Source organism: Anabrus simplex, chromosome 2, assembly GCF_040414725.1.
Source record: "Anabrus simplex isolate iqAnaSimp1 chromosome 2, ASM4041472v1, whole genome shotgun sequence".
NCBI lineage: Eukaryota > Metazoa > Arthropoda > Insecta > Orthoptera > Tettigoniidae > Anabrus > Anabrus simplex.
The window spans coordinates 180,287,181-180,303,459 of NC_090266.1; the positions used below are offsets into that span (position 1 = coordinate 180,287,181).

The 16,279-nt window shown below is 37.5% G+C and overlaps 1 protein-coding gene across 5 annotated transcripts in view; it reads left to right on the forward strand.

The window, feature by feature from the left end:
* The window catches only part of RhoGAPp190 (Rho GTPase-activating protein 190), a 1,293,865-nt gene that overhangs the window by 1,104,789 nt on the left and 172,797 nt on the right, over positions 1–16,279 (forward strand). The window lies entirely within an intron of this gene.

Consider the following 16,279-nt stretch of genomic DNA (forward strand, 5'->3'; position numbering starts at 1 on the left):
GATTTTGGGGTTGTCACCAAACACTACTTGGCTCCGAGAGTCTGTCCGAGTTACTTGAAGGTGTGGTGGAAAAAATTCATCCGTCAGTCACAAAAATAGTAAAATGTAAGCTCATGTCTTCATACTGCCATAGTGCAGCTCTCTTCAGGCACACCCCCATTGGAGGTGAAATGCATGTATCATCTCATCCACATACCAGCCCTCCTGCTATTGCTTTGTTATGCAGGGTACATGCTTCGAGCCCATATGTGAAAATTGGAATGAAGTAGGTATAAAACATGGTCACTTTTGCTTTGTGGGGTATTTTATCATCCCAGAGTAGATTTCTCTCTTGAAACTAAAATTGAGAAGCTTTCTGAGTCCTATTGAGTATTTCTTGGTTTACTGTGATATCTTTTGAAATGATACTTCCAAGGTATTTGAAATTAGAAACAGACTGCAATGTAGTTCCCTCCAGGAAAATGTTTGAATATGTGCCTTTTCTGTTGATAGTCATTTCAACAGTTTTTGTTTTACTGATGTATAGTCCATATTCTTTAAACTTGCCATTCCAAAGATTTAGTTTCTCCTGTACTTCTGCTTCATTTTCTTTCCAGATCAGAACATCATCTGCAAATATTAGTGTGTTAGGCTTTTTTGCATTGTTCATTGATGGACTTTATGATCTGATCCATAGCAATGATGAACAGGAGTGGTGACAAGACACTTCCCTGCTGGACTCTTTGGGTTTTAAACCAATCTGATCTTCCATCCGCGGTTAGGAGCGCACAGCTGTGAGCTCGCATCTGGGAGATAGTGGGTTCGAACCCGACTGTCGGCAGCCCTGAAGATGGTTTTCTGTGGTTTCCTGTTTTCATACCAGGCAAATGCTGGGGCTGTACCTTAATTAAGGCCACGGCCGCTTCCTTCCCATTCCTAGGCCTTTCCTGTCCCATTGTCGCCATAAGACCTATCTGTGTCGGTGCGACGTAAAGTAACTAGCAAAAAAAATATATATATATCTTCCATCCCCTGCTTGGACACAGCTTAAGCACTTTTGATAGAGCATCTTTACTTTATTGATCATGGAGTTTGGCACACCTATACCTTCTAGGAATTCCCAGATTTTCTCCCTAGGCACACTGTTGTAGACCATCTCGATGTCGATAAAAACCATCACTAAGTTCTTACCATATTCCCAGTGCTTCTCTGCTAGCATTCTGATGGCAAACATCAGATCTATCAGATCTTTCCCTTTTTCCCAGTACTTTTCCATTAGTTGTCTAATGGCAAAAATTAGGTCTATTGTTCATCTGTTGCCTCTGAAGCCATGTTGTTCTTTAAACTGATCTATCCTTGTCCTTAATCTCTTCACTATGATCTTTTCTAATATCTTGAGGCAGTGTGGTAGCAGGGTAATTCCTCGCAAGTTTGTACACTTTCTTTCTTTAATACTGGTAAGATCAATCCTTTTTCCCATTCATCTGGCATCTGCAGATAGTAATTATTTTGAATTTTTAAATGAAAATAATAATGGACACAATTATTATCTGTTACAATTCAGCTGAAAGGTGATGTTTCAGAATGCAACAATTGATAAAGCAGTAGATACCTACTACTCAGTAAAACATCATGGCATGGAATTTTACATACCTGTATGGAATTTTAAGACCCCATATTCCCGAAGAGGTATAATCATAAATTGAAATTGTTGATTATTGAAAAGAAGAAAGCACACAAGTTGTACAAAATATCAGGTCTCATTTAGTGATTATCAGCATTTTTGTAAATTACTGTAAGAAATGAATGCAAGTCCAAATCCAAATGTTGCTATTGCAAAGTATATCTTTAATTTTGAACAAAGTATTTGTTCCAACCCACAGAAATTCTGGCAGTACCTAAGTTCTGAAAGCTCATGTAATAATTTTCATTCAACTTTGCATCTTAATGAAGTTACAGCAGATACTGGTGAAAACATCGTCTATCTTTTTGCACAGTAATTTTAATCTGTTTATTCTACATATCAGAATGATGATAATATGGCATATGATTATCCTTTTTCAGTTAATTTGTCAGTTATCAAGATCAGGAAGGTAGAAATTTACAACAAACTGATATCACGTGAATTAAAGAAAGCTGTGGGACCTTACCTACTCAAGAACTGCTCATTTATTTTATGTGAAGCACTCTTTTATCTGTTCAACTTACCATATTTGCCCAGTATTCAAAAATGGTGATAAAACTGACGTAAAACAGTATTTACCAGTTACAATTTCTTCTCTTATTTCCAAAAGGTTTGACTCAGTAATTCTTGACAAGATCACACCTCTCATGCTTTCAAGTGGACTGCATTTATACAGACTTCTCAAAAGCTTTCAACATTGCGCCCATGATACTTTGCTGCAAAAACTAACAGGTTATGGAATTAATGAGCTGCTCCTCTCCTCATATCTTAAAAATTGCATACAGATTGTTAAAATAAGGGATCATTTTCCTGTCTCTATTATTGTTCCAGTAGAGTTATTCAAGGATCTCACCTTGTTCCCTTTCCTTTTACTTTCTACATAAATTACATAAAAAATATACTTAAGAATTCCAAATTGCTTCTGTTTGTTGATGATGCAAAAACATTTATGAAAGTTGATTGTTTTAAATTCCAAGATGATTTACATTATCTGGAAAAGTATTGTACATAAAATGGGTTGAAACTTAAACATGATAAATGTAAAATAGTATTTAAAAAAGTAGAAAATATCATATCAGTACAAATTCAGTAATAGCAACATTCTCTCTCTTGTTTAACAAGTTCATGGCCTTGGTGTTTTATTCATGTATAATTTATCATTTAATGAACACATTGTCTGGCTCCATGGTTAAATGGTTAGCATGCTGGCCTTTGGTCCAATGGGTCCCAGGTTCGTTTCCCGATCGGGCTGGTGATTTTAACCTTCATTGGCTAATTGCAATGGCTCAGGGTCTGGGTGTGTGTGCCATCTCCATCACTAGAATTCATCATAGTTAGTGCTCCATTACAGCACGCCGAGCAAGGCTTCACAATTTCATGTTGGACTGAGAAACTTTAGACTACATTAAAAAAATATACCACCTAATCATACACCTGTAACAAAAGTATTGGAAGATGTTGCTGAGCACAGCGAGAGCACTGCTATTTTGTCCTTAAGTGGCACCACACAGAGGAGTATTTTAAGTGTCCAACAAGATTTTGAAGTGTACATTAAGTTTTTATCGCATCTACAACCTATCGCTTGAATGTGCCTCATCCAAAGAAGACTATTACACGATTAATGTTGTTGTAGAAATACACCCCCATATTTGAATGCACGACATTCGAACAAGACTCTTACGTGCGTAACGCGTTGCACAACATGCTAAATATTTTATAGAAACCTCAAAAAATTTTAAATGTGTAACTGTTGTCAAATTTTGTGTGTTACTATGTTCATACATTGTTAACAAGACCTTTTATGTATTTTGCTAGTTTTGTAATCTTAAGCTGATGATGAAATGTGTCATAACTGGTCCCTTGAATAAAAAAATGTTGTAAATACTAATCTGTACAACTTACATTTTGTATTGAAAAGGTGGAACCCTTACTGAAATTTCAATTAAATTAATTAACACATTGGAAATATTTGTAAGAAATCATTACAAAGACTGGGTTTAATCATGATAAATGTAAAATATCCTTTTTTAAGCAAGAAGAAAATATAATTTCAATACAAATTCAGTAATAGCAAAGATTGGGTACTAGATATTCCAGAGAATTTTCCAACTTAGCTACTTACTGCTTGCTGTATGTATCTATAGTATGTCCTGTACTTGAATACTGTACACCTATATGGAATCCTTCTCATCAGACTGCTATCCATATATTAAATTCAGTACAAGATAAATTCCTTCATTAAAAAAGAAATGGTATATGTCTTTTAGTGCCGGGAGTGTCCGAGGACAAGTTAGGCTCACCAGATGCAGGTCTTTTGAGTTGACGCCCGCTGGCGACCTGCGCGTCGTGATGAGGATGAAATGATGATGAAGACGACACATACACCCAGCCCCCGTGTCAGCAAAATAACCAATTATGGTTAAAATTCCCGATCCTGCCGGGAATCTAACCCGGGACCCCTGTGACCAAAAGCGAGCACGCTAACCACTTAGCCATGGAGCCGGACAATTCCCTCATTTATATTCATTTAGAACAGGTTTCATGTTTGATAATGTTGATTTTACAGCCCTGAAACAGTAATTAAATCTGCATAGTCTTATCACAATGCCATGAATTCTGGATGAAAATGAAAATCCACAGTCTGTTTCCAGATATTCGGCCGGGTCAGGAATGGAATGAATGAAGCCCCCATCTAGCGGCGAGGATAATTGCTGGATACACTTTTCATTTTTAAATTGCTACACTCCTTGGTGAATAAAGAAGAAATAAAGAAAAAATAAAGTCCCATATACCAGACATGCGCACAAGGTTTAATCATATACTGTCCACAAATTGGCATATAAATAGCCAACCAATTGAACAAATATCAAGATTGCTAGACAAAGTGTTATTGATGTATTTAACTGTTCATTATTAAAATTCGAAAATCACTTGCACAATCTCCAGAAGTGATTATTATTATTATTATTATTATTATTATTATTATTATTATTATTATTATTATTATTATTATTATTATTATTATTATCCTATGCTTGCTTGTACTATTAACCTATGTGTTTTATTTGTACATTCTTCATATACTCCTTGTTTCTTTTTAGATTTGTCTTTTTTCTATTGTGTTGTAAAAATTATTATTATTATTATTATTATTATTATTATTATTATTATTATTATTATTATTATTAGAGTAGCAAACCATCAATCAATCAATCACCATCAAACATCACTGATCTGCATTTAGGGCTCCCCCCCCCCCCCCCCCTCCAGGTGGCAGATTCCCTATGAATTGTTTACTTAGTTGTACTATTAAATGATTTCAAAGAAATTGGAAATGTATCAAACCTCTCCCATGATAAATTCTTCCAATCCCTAATTTCTCTTCTTATAGATGAATATTTTCCCCAATTTGTCCCTTTGAATTCCAATTTTATTGCCATATTATGATCTTTCCTACATTTAAAAGCTCCACTTATGCTTGTTCATCTACTTACGTCATTCCACACTATTTCTCCACTGACCGCTCATCTCGTTATTCCCCAACTCTTCCCAGCCCAAAGTTTGCAACATTTTCGTAACACTATTCTTTTATCATTATCCTATAATAAGCCTACCAAATCAGACTATGATTAACATACTGTAATGTGTTGGCAGTGTAGTAAATAAACACAGATACTGATGGCATTATACAATTGTATTATCTAATTGATCTAATTGTTGATTCTACATGCTGACATTCACAGGCATTCCCAGTTCACAGTATCCACTCAAAGAACATGACCACAATTACACAGTTCATGCTCTCTCTTAGTTCTCACTGTTCATTCACACTAATTCACTCAGTCTTTGGTCACTAGCACTACATTCTCACTCAGTTACTTCGTCGCCGCCATTATGGTCCACAGTTAACAGCCCGGTCATGATAGTCTCGCATTTCAGGATGATATTTACTGTCCACACACTGCCGTAGAACTCTGTTCACAACCCCATGTCAGTAACTGGCCTTCTCTTCCAGGCTGCACCAGAACCTTCAATGTCCTTCCACAGCATCCCGCCCGAGAGAGACACGCACGTACGTTGACAGGCACACAGAACAAGTCCTCAGCTGTAGCAGGTGGACACTCCAAAAGACTGGTACACTCAGCTCAGACTGTAACTCTCACTTGACCACTGATTGTGAGAGCTCACACTGCGGTTACTCGTCCTGAACCCGTAACTGTAGGGCTCATCGCTCTCTTTCGCTCACTGGCTGAGCTCCAGCTGAGCTCCTTACTTTCTGAACCATCTCGCACATGTGCACTGCCTTTATATAAGACAGATATGGAAGGCTCTCGGTCCTGAGGACCTCGTTGTTTCTGCGACCTTCAAAATCTCCAGCAACGTAGCAGTCAGTGACTGTAACTGCAGCAGAATCTGACCAATGCACGTCGGTCCTCCGCTGTCAGGTTGGTTGTGCAGCGGGTAGCGAGGCCCTGGCATGGTGACGTCTCGTAGGGCGGGGCCACAATGGCCCACTCTCCCACAAGCCTTGCTCCACAGAATGGTGAACATACCACAATACTTAGTGGAGAAAGTTAATAATAATAATAATAATAATAATAATAATAATAATAATAATAATAATAATAATGTTATTGTTTTTCTGTCCCACTTTGTCCTACTTCTGAAGGTTTTCAGAGATGCTGAGTTGCTGGAATTTAGTCCCAAGGGAGTTCCTTTATGTGCCAATAAATTTACTGACAGGAGGTTAACATATATGAGCACCTTCAAATACCACCGGACTGAGTCAGGTTTAGAACTTGCCAAGTTGAGGTCAGAAGGCCAGCGCCTCAACCAACTGAGCCACTCAGCCTGGTTTTGTGCAAAAAGTTAGTGTATACAGTATGAGTTTTGAAGTTTCAATATCCAGCTGTTTATTTGTGTTGCTGTTTTACTAAGTACATATTGGTGAAGTTGCGTTAAAGTTTGGTATGTTATTACAATAGACAAAAGTACACTGTAAGTTTTTATTCCTGTAGCATGAATTTGTTTCTCTTCGATGTGACATACTTTACGTAATTCAGACAGTTCTCTGCCCCCTTGAATACCAGTTATCAAGCTTTGACTGTACTTTGGATGCAAGATATCAGAAGACAGACGAGTAAGCCACGAGGTCAGTAGCAGCATGCAGTTAGACAGAGGGTTCTTTCAGAATGGGAGAGGATAGGTGCGGAATAATGATATACTATTGGAATTCAAGAAACACTTTACAATAGCTACATTTTACCAATCCTGACTTACGGAGTGGGGACATGGGTGACCTTAAAGCCCCAGGAATGAAAAATACAGGCAATTGAAATGAAGTTCCTATGAATTACAGTATGCTGAGGAAAACAAGAAAGGGTCATGTGAGGAATGCAGATGTAGACCTGGAATAAACAGGCTCAAGGAAAGGATAGAACAGTTATATTTGAGATGGTTTGGGTACCTGCAGAGAATGGAGGATAGGAGAACACCAAGACCGGTATTTGAAATGAAAGTAAAAGAGACAATACCCGGGGGGCAGATCCAGGAGATGGTAAAGACAAATCTGGGGAAAATAGTGAGAGACGTGGAAGAGGTGTTCAAATAGTAGTGGTGAAATGATAGAAGCCTATAGAAGTTATAGAAGTTATTGATCCACAACCTGACCCAAACTTAATTTGAGAAGAGGAATTGCATATTTTTATTGAGCATGACTTTACTTTACTTTACTTTACTTTACTTTACGGACTGAGAAGCTCTGATGGTAGTTCACTGTCCTCCTAAGCCCAACTTGGCAGGTTCAATCCTGGCTCAGTTTGGTGATATTTGAAGATGCTCAAATATGTGAGCCTCGCGTCTGTAGATTTACTGACAAGTTAAAGAACTCCTGAGTGACAAAATTCCAGCACCTCAGCGTCTCTAAAAAATGTTAAAGTAGTTAGTTGGACGTAAATCAATAACATTATTATTTATTTTCCTTTACAGGTATTCTTCATTGTCGTGTTGATTTTTCTGTTTCTGTTTTGCATGCTGCTTATCCAAATACTTTATATAATCTTCTTGTTAGTAGTAGTAGTAGTAGTAGTAGTAGTAGTAGTAGTAGTAGTAGTCCTTAGAGTGATTTAATGTAGCTCTCCATACTACCCAATTCTGTCTAACCTCTTCTTTATGTAACTATCTCATCCTGCATCTATTTTTCTGATTCATATCTTGGCATTGACCTACAATCCTATCTCCTGAACATCCCTCTAAAATCCACTAACAGTTCTTACATGTCTGAAGTATTGTTCCGTCTGTCACTTCTTTTGGTTCAATATTGCTAAACCATTTTCCTCTCTGTAACTTGATGAAATATCTTTTCATTTCTTGTATACCGAGTAAGGTGGCTACATGGTTCGAGGTGTGTAACTGTTAAAATGAATTTGGATGGTGGAGATTCAAAGCCCATTTTCGGCAGCCCTAAAGATGGTTTGCCATGGTTACCAATTTTGACACCAGGTGATGTTCCTTAATTAAGGCCACAGTCACTTCCTTCCCTGTCCCAGCCCTGTTCTATCCCATTTTAGCCATAAGATCTATCTGAGTTTGGGTAACATAAAACAAATAGGGAAAAGAAACTGATGTGCCCATCTCAGCAATATTCTTCTGTAACACCACATTTCCACGTTTCAAGGGATTCTTTTCTCTTTCATACTGTTTAAATTTTTGATGTGGTTGGAGAGATCCCCACTTGGACTATGTGTAAGTAAGGGTAGCATCTTGCTTCACAGAATTTTCACCCAGCATGCTCAAAATGTTTCGAGCAAATCTCGGACCTATAAGAGTAACGGAGTCCCACTCCCATGTGACACGTGAGGGACTCCTTGCAAACAACTTGACGAATGAAATGGAATTTGATGTCGAGCTATCAGTATTAATGGGACTTACGGAAGGAAGAAAAAAAGAAGGAAAGGAAGAAGAACTGGCTGACTCAGCAAGGAGGATGCATGTGAATGTGTTAAGAGTTAATGGTATTTGGTTAAGGGGAGATAACTAGGAAGAAATAGGAGTTTATAAAGTGTACTCGATAGATTTTAAAAAGGGAAGGGCAGAGTGTGGAGCAGGAGTGTTTATCAGGAATACTATTGCTTGAAACAGTTTGTGTTAGGCATGTAAATGAGTGGATAATGTGGGTAGATTTGACAGTTGGAGGAATTAGGACAAAAATTGTCTCAGTGTACTCACCCTGTGAGGGTGCGGATGAGGATTAAGTTAACAAGTTTTATGAAGCATTGAGTGACATTGTAATCAGGGATAACAGCAAGGATGGGTTAATGCTAATGGGCAATTTCAATGCGAGAGTTGGAACTAGAACTGAAGGATACGAAAGGGTGATTGGTAGACATGGGAAAGATATGGAAGCTAATAGGAATGGGACACATTTGCTGGACGTCTGTGGTAGTATGGGATTAGTAGTTACAAATACATTCTTCAGGCTTAAGGCTACATATGGGAGAGTAGGGGCACCAGATCCATAAAAGACTATATCATAAAGACTTTGAATTCAGGGAATCTGTTAGGAATGTGCACTACCTGATCTGAAGTGAATTCATTACGGTATTATCCCACTTTTACGTTTCCGTATTCAACATTTTCTCATTGTTTACAACATTTTCTTTCGTATGCCCCCTCATATTTCCTATTCTCACAATGTATTTAAATCCTGAAATTACCGAGCTCGATAGCTGCAGTCGCTTAAGTGAGGCCAGTATCCAGTATTCGGGAGATAGTAGGTTTGAACCCCACTGTCGGCAGCCCTGAAAATGGTTTTCTGTGGTTTCCCATTTTCACACCAGGCAAATGCTGGGGCTGTACCTTAATTAAGGCCACGGCCACTTCCTTCCCACTCCTAGCCCATTCCTATCCCATCGTCGCCATAAGACCTATCTGTGTCGGTGCGACGTGAAACAACTATCAAAAAAAAAAATCCTCAAATTTACATTAGCAACATTTTTTGTTTCCCACCATTTATGCCATGTCAGGTTGTTTGAGGTGGGAAGAAATCAATGTAAAATGGCGTCGCAACTAACCTATAATGCTTTGAGTAACCACGGGATAATGACCAAACCAGAGAGCACACACTTTACAACACATAGGCGAAACTTGCCAATTAGGAATATCAGGGGATGCTATGCAGACTGCATGACTGCATGCCTGCTCAACAAATTTATGCAAATTTATATTAACATGGGTGGGTTTTGGGGCTGGGTGTCTATGTGAAATCAGCATGGACAAAACACTGACACCATAACCAGGCAACTAGTGTACGTTATATTGATGGAAGATTGACGCCATTTTGGTGGACAGTAGGGCATGTTTTTGGAAGATGTTGATGTTGGATGTATTAGACCTTGAAAGATAGACTGTAAATAAAGCAATCACAAAAAATTTTAAAAGGGAAACATTAATACATATTCTGAACATTGTGGAAGGAAGAGAAAAATTATGTCATCTAAGGCTAAACCATATCCATGATTTGAGGTTTCTCTGTGTAGCTGAGAAAATGGTAACTTTTTGGAATAGGCCTACATAATGTAGGATTAATTTCTTCCAAATAAAACAAAGTAAAGCTAATTTTCTTTTCTTCTTTACATTCTCTCCTAAAATAAGGGTGCGCAGATTATTAGATTGCACATATATACGGTATTTTTGTCATTTTTTATGTTTTTGTTCTTATCCGAGTCGAGCGGTCAGTCATTTGCCGTGCTCTTCTTGTCGTGTCATTTGTTCATCCTTCTTTATTGTTAGTGTTTACTTTTCTGGCTAATAATGAGGGAGGTGGGGAGGAAGAGAAGGTTCAAACCTTGGGAAAAGTTGATTCATTATTGCACTGGCAAGCGAGTTGCAGCTCTTTTTATTCACGGTGAAATATAATAAAATAATAAAAATTCAGTTTGAAACTTTGAAGCCCCAGGCATTCCATTTGGTGGTGTTCTCTTAAGATTGAACATAAAATGCATGTAAAGTGGTGAACATTCTTGGTATTGTAAATTTCAGTGCATCTAATAGCTGGATCAACTGATTCATGTAAAGGCATAACATACCCTATAATATTGTTTGTTCGTCGCCATAAGACCTATCTGTGTCGGTGCGACGTAAAGCCCCTAGCAAAAAAAAAAAAAATTGTTTGTGGGGTAAACAAATGCAATTAGTGGCAAAACTGTGGAATATTGGATCACTGGATTATTACAAAAGGTGACCAACAAATACGAATCCAGGAACATTTTTTACATAGACGAAACTGGACTCATTTTCAGTGTGTTGCCCAGGATGGCATTGGCATTCAAAGAATAAATGCCATAATGGGACATGCAGAAAAATGGGGCTCACAATGATTTTGCAAACCATTGCTGATTGCTGTGAGAAGTTCCACCCCTTTGTGATAGGGAAATCTAACAAGCTTCGTTGCTTCAAGCATGTGCGATCATCACCAACTTAATATGATGCAACTGTAAAACATGGATGACCTCAGATCTTATTTTGACAGATGTTGGCTGCTCTGGATGCGAAAATGGGCATGTAAAATAGAAAGATCATCAATCATTGTCCAGCACATCCCATAGATGTTTATATGAGGAACGTGTAGGTACAATTTCTTCCTGGTAACTGCACAGCAAGCTGCAGCCTGTGGATTTAGGGGTTATACACTCCTTGAAATGACTTTGTAGAAAGAACTCGATGCAGAGAATTTTATTCGTTTTGGATGCTGGAAAGGATCCATCATCATTTAAAGTTTAAATCCATGATGCGCTTCACTTCTTTACGAAGTCTTGGAAGGCTTTGAAGCAGAATGAAAATGAAAATCCACAGCCTGTTTCCAGTCATTTGACCGAGTCAGGAATGGAATGAATGAAGCCCCCATCTAGCGACGATTAAACAAAGTACTATCTCAAATTGTTTTTGAAAGTAGAATTCTACAAGAATCCTCCCGACTCTCAGCTGCCAGCGGAAGAAAAGGAGGAGGCCTGCTTCCTGATGTATGGAGCATATTGCAGTCAACCTGTACTACTGAACGTTTTCTTTCGGTGGATGATGCTATGATTACTGCAGAGGAAAGAAGTGTGTGTAAGAGTCGGTTGCGGAACAAACTTTAGCCCAATCTCCCACCAGTGACAATGAATAAGATGAGGATAGTGAAGTGATGCTTACCAGTGCTGAGGAAAGATATAGGACAGTAGAACTACATGTAAACAGAGATTGATTCTGGGCTGTTTTGGTCAGAAGCAGTGATTGTGTAGTTTTTCATCTAGAATAAATGTGTGTTAATGTTGTAAATAGGCACGTTAGCATTAATATAAATATTCCATCCAGAGAAAGAAATTTTATAGCATTTTAAATAATTATATAACTATATTTAGACTGATGCTTTCACAGCCTATCTACAGTTATATAACTATTTTAAGAAAGAAAACCAGATTAAAAGAATATATTACACAATATTTGAACTACCTACCAATACTCTTCTCCTGGTCGGTGGATGAGCAGAATAAAAAATGTTGTATCAGCAGTAAATTTACATTGGAACTTTATTTGGAGAGTGTACTAGGATTAAGGCTGAAATACTCTATAAATTAATAATATGCATTTGTGTAACATTTTCCTCATTTTTCCAGAATATTTTCACATATATGTTGTTTCCCACCATTCAGACTTCCCCCTGTCTACACCAGTATTCTTTGCGTCCCTTGAAAAGTGTAGAAGAGAGGTAATACTGTAAGTCTAGGCCTAGGATAGAGAAAGTGAAATCTGTTGCAGACAAATAAGGGTAGAAAATCTCCAGGATGAGGAAATTAGGCAGAAGTACATGGATATGATTAGTGAAAAGTTCCAAACAGTGGACAGTAAGCAGGTTCAGGATATAGAAGGAGAATGGGTGGCATATGGGGATACTGTAGTAGAAACAGCAAGGAAATGCCTAGGAACAACTATCTGTAAAGATGGGAAAAGGCGAACATGTTGATGGAATGATCAAGTGAGAGTAGCTTGTAAATGTAAAAAAGAAAACCTATCAGAAATGGCTCCAAACAAGGACTGATACAGACAGGGAATTGTACATAGGGGAATGAAACAGAGCAAAACAAATAATTGCTGAATCCAAGAAGAGATCATGGGGAAAATTTTGGTAATAATCTTAAAAGGCTGGGTAAAGCAACAGGGGTAGCATTTCTGGAGAGTAATAAAGAATATTAGGAGGTAAGGGAAAAAAGAAAGGAGTAGTGTTTTGGGTAAATCAGGTGAACTGATTATAGATCCCAGGAAATCACTGGAGAGGTGGAAGGAATATTTTGAAAATGTTCTCAACATAAAAGGAAGTCTTCCTGGTGACATTGTGAACAACTGAGCTTATGGAGATGATGACGACGATGATGGTAAAATTACACTTGAGGAAGTAGGAAAGATGGTAAATAAACTACATTGTCGTAAAGCAGCAGGAATAGATGAGATTATACTTGAAATGGTGAAGTAGAAATGGTGAAGTATAGTGGGAAGGCAGGGATGAAATTGCTTTGTAGATTAATAAGATTATAAGGAATACAGTAGTAAGAAAACTTCTGGTTGGCCAGAAGCTATAACTGCATCTGTCTACAAGCAAGGGAACAGGAAGGATTGCAGCACCTATTGAGGTATTTCATTGATCAGTATACCAGAAGAGGTGTTCACTGGAATTTTGGAAGGGAGGATGTGATCAGTGGTTGAGGGTAAGTTGGATGAAAACCAGTGTGGTTTCAGACCAAAGAGGGGCTCTCAGGTTCAGATCTTCAGTATGCACCAGGTAACCAAAAATGCTATTGAGAGGAATATACACTTATGTTCATGTATCGTAGATCTAGAGAAGGCATACAACACAGTACTGAGGGAAAAGGTATTCACCATACTGGAGAACTAGGGAATTAAGGCTAGATTATTGAAAGCAATCAAAGGCATTTATGTTGATAGTTGGTCTGCTGTGAGAACTGATTGTACAATAAGTTTGTGTTTCAAGATATTTAAAGGAGTTTGTTGTGCATAGTTTACATGGATCATTTACTGGTAGGTTATAAAATGGCAGGGAGGTATTCATTTAGGTGGAAATGTAATAAGCAGTTTAGTAGTGTATGCCAACAAATTGGTCTTAATGGCAGATAGTGCTGAAATCCTGCATTTATTTATTTATTTATTTATTTATTTATTTATTTATTTATTTATTTATTTATTTATTTATTTATTTATTTATTTATTTATTTAATTATTTATTTATTCCGTTTTTACAGTAGCAGAGTTAGGGCTCGAGGCCCTCCCTTATTCTTAACCATATACTAATCAAAATCTTAAATAAAATACTATGATAATTAGTTAAAACTACATAAATTAATGGAATTGAAAATGAATTTAAATAAATTACTAGCTAAATTAATATTAAAACTAATTAATATTAAAAACTCTTGGAACAGACTAGTCCTCAGGCATGCTCACATTCATACTTCAACGATTCAGTCAGCTGTCCTCAGCAGGTAGTCTCGACAGGTGACCAACCGTAAATCTCGATAAAGAGCTAGTTTCTCTGACCTGAGCTGCAGGGAATTCTATAATCTGGCACCGGTCACCACAAATGATCTAGTAATTTTCTTTGTGTGGTGCACTGGAATAGAAGGAAAGGATCTCGAACGTGTATTTAAGTTGTGCAATGATGATAAAAAGGTGGATTTAGAAGAAATGTACAGTGGCTGATTTTCAGCTAACACTCTAAACACCATTGTTAAAATGTGTAGCTGCCGATGTTTCTCTCATGGCTGAAGCCTGATAGTCTGATAATATGGGGTGATATGAACATCGTACCCGATATTGTAAGGAAATTGCAAGCAGGAATTCAGTGCTCATTGAAGTTTAAGTGTTTCTTCTCCCGTCATGTCAACTAAAACGATGTCACAATAATCAAGAATAGGGAGGACCAGTGTCTGTATTAGTTTGGCTTTTAGCTCAAATGGAAATGCATCCCTCTGAGGTTTAAGTGGGTGAAGCATTCCAAAAATCTTTTTACGGGTTTCTTTCGTGTGATGAGACCAATCAAGTGTTTCATTCATAACTACGCCATGATTTTTAACCGTTTTACTGTAGGAATAATGTTACCATTCAGTAGGATAGGCGGGATTGCGACATTGTTTGAGCAGCTCGGTAATTTTCGTGATCCAATTATGATTGCCTGAGATTTAGTGGAGTTTAGTGTAAGAGAATTTCGTTGTGCATATTTACGGAGTCCTCGGAGGCCATTGTTAATATCTTGTATTGTCTTGCCGTGTCGATAAATTTGAAGATCGTCAGCATAGAAGTGGTGTGTGTTATTTCCTGTCATTGATATAAATACAGAAAAGTAAGGGCACTGGAATACTGCCCTGAGGGGCACCACTAAGTTTCATTTTCCATTTAGAGGCCTTGCCATTTACTCTTACATGCTGTTGATGGTTACTCAAATAAGAACTAAAAAATTTAACCGCAGCCAGGTCGAAATTTAAGCAGTTCCATTTTCTTTATCATAGTCTGAATTTCTATAGTGTCAAAGGCGCTACTGAAGTCAAGAAGGATAAGTATAGTGAGCAGTCGTTTGTCCATAGCGTGTCTAATGTCTTCTGTAACTTTCAAAAGTGCTGTCGCAGTACTGTGACACTTCTTAAATCCAGATTGCATAGGGTGCAAAAGAGCATTTTTATTTAGGTATTCCAGAACTTGCTCTTATACTAACGTTCAAAGGCTTTAGAAAGCGCAGGGAGTATGGATACAGGACAATAGTCAGAGGGTGATTGTGGGTGTAAACTCTTAGGTACCAGTATTATATTGGCTGTTTTCCAGACAGTAGGGAAAGTTCCGTTTATTAAACAGTAATTAAGTATGTGTGTCAATATAGGCAGGACAGCACCCATAATGTTATGTATAAAAATAATAGGAGTATCATCTACGCCTGTAGCCTTTGATTTAATAGAGTACAAAGCCTTTTTAACTTGATTTTCTGTGACACTATGAAATGCGAATGGTGGATTGGCTGGAGGGGAGGGCGGTGAGTCGGTGCAGTTAATTGGGGTAGGTTGAATATTTATTCTACTAAAATAATTCTTCAGTTTGTCAAGAGGAATGTCAGGATTTCTCTGTCTCTGTTGTTTTTTTTCCTATTTCCAGAGCTCTAAGTTGGTCACATGCACGATTAGAATTTGTTAGCTAAATTCCAGAAATATCTACATTTTTATTTCTGATCAGCTGCTTTGTGCAATTGCTTAAGAATATAAGTTAAAATCTTCATTTTTATGTATTGAACTGAGATTCACAATTGGAATTGAGGAAAAGTTCAACCTATTCAATACAAAATATGTTGTGTAAGATGTTTACAACATGTTATTTATTAGTTTAAAGTATCGGTTTTGACTCATAGTAGCGTCATCTTCAGCTTGAAGTTACAAGATGGGAAGGATACATACCATATTACTGTGTACAATATACATGCAATGCAAAGTACAAATGGTTACAATTTTACATTTAGGAATAAATAAACAATAGATAGATAAAATATGATGGAGTGATGTAACGCCTTACAGGCGTTATAGTCTA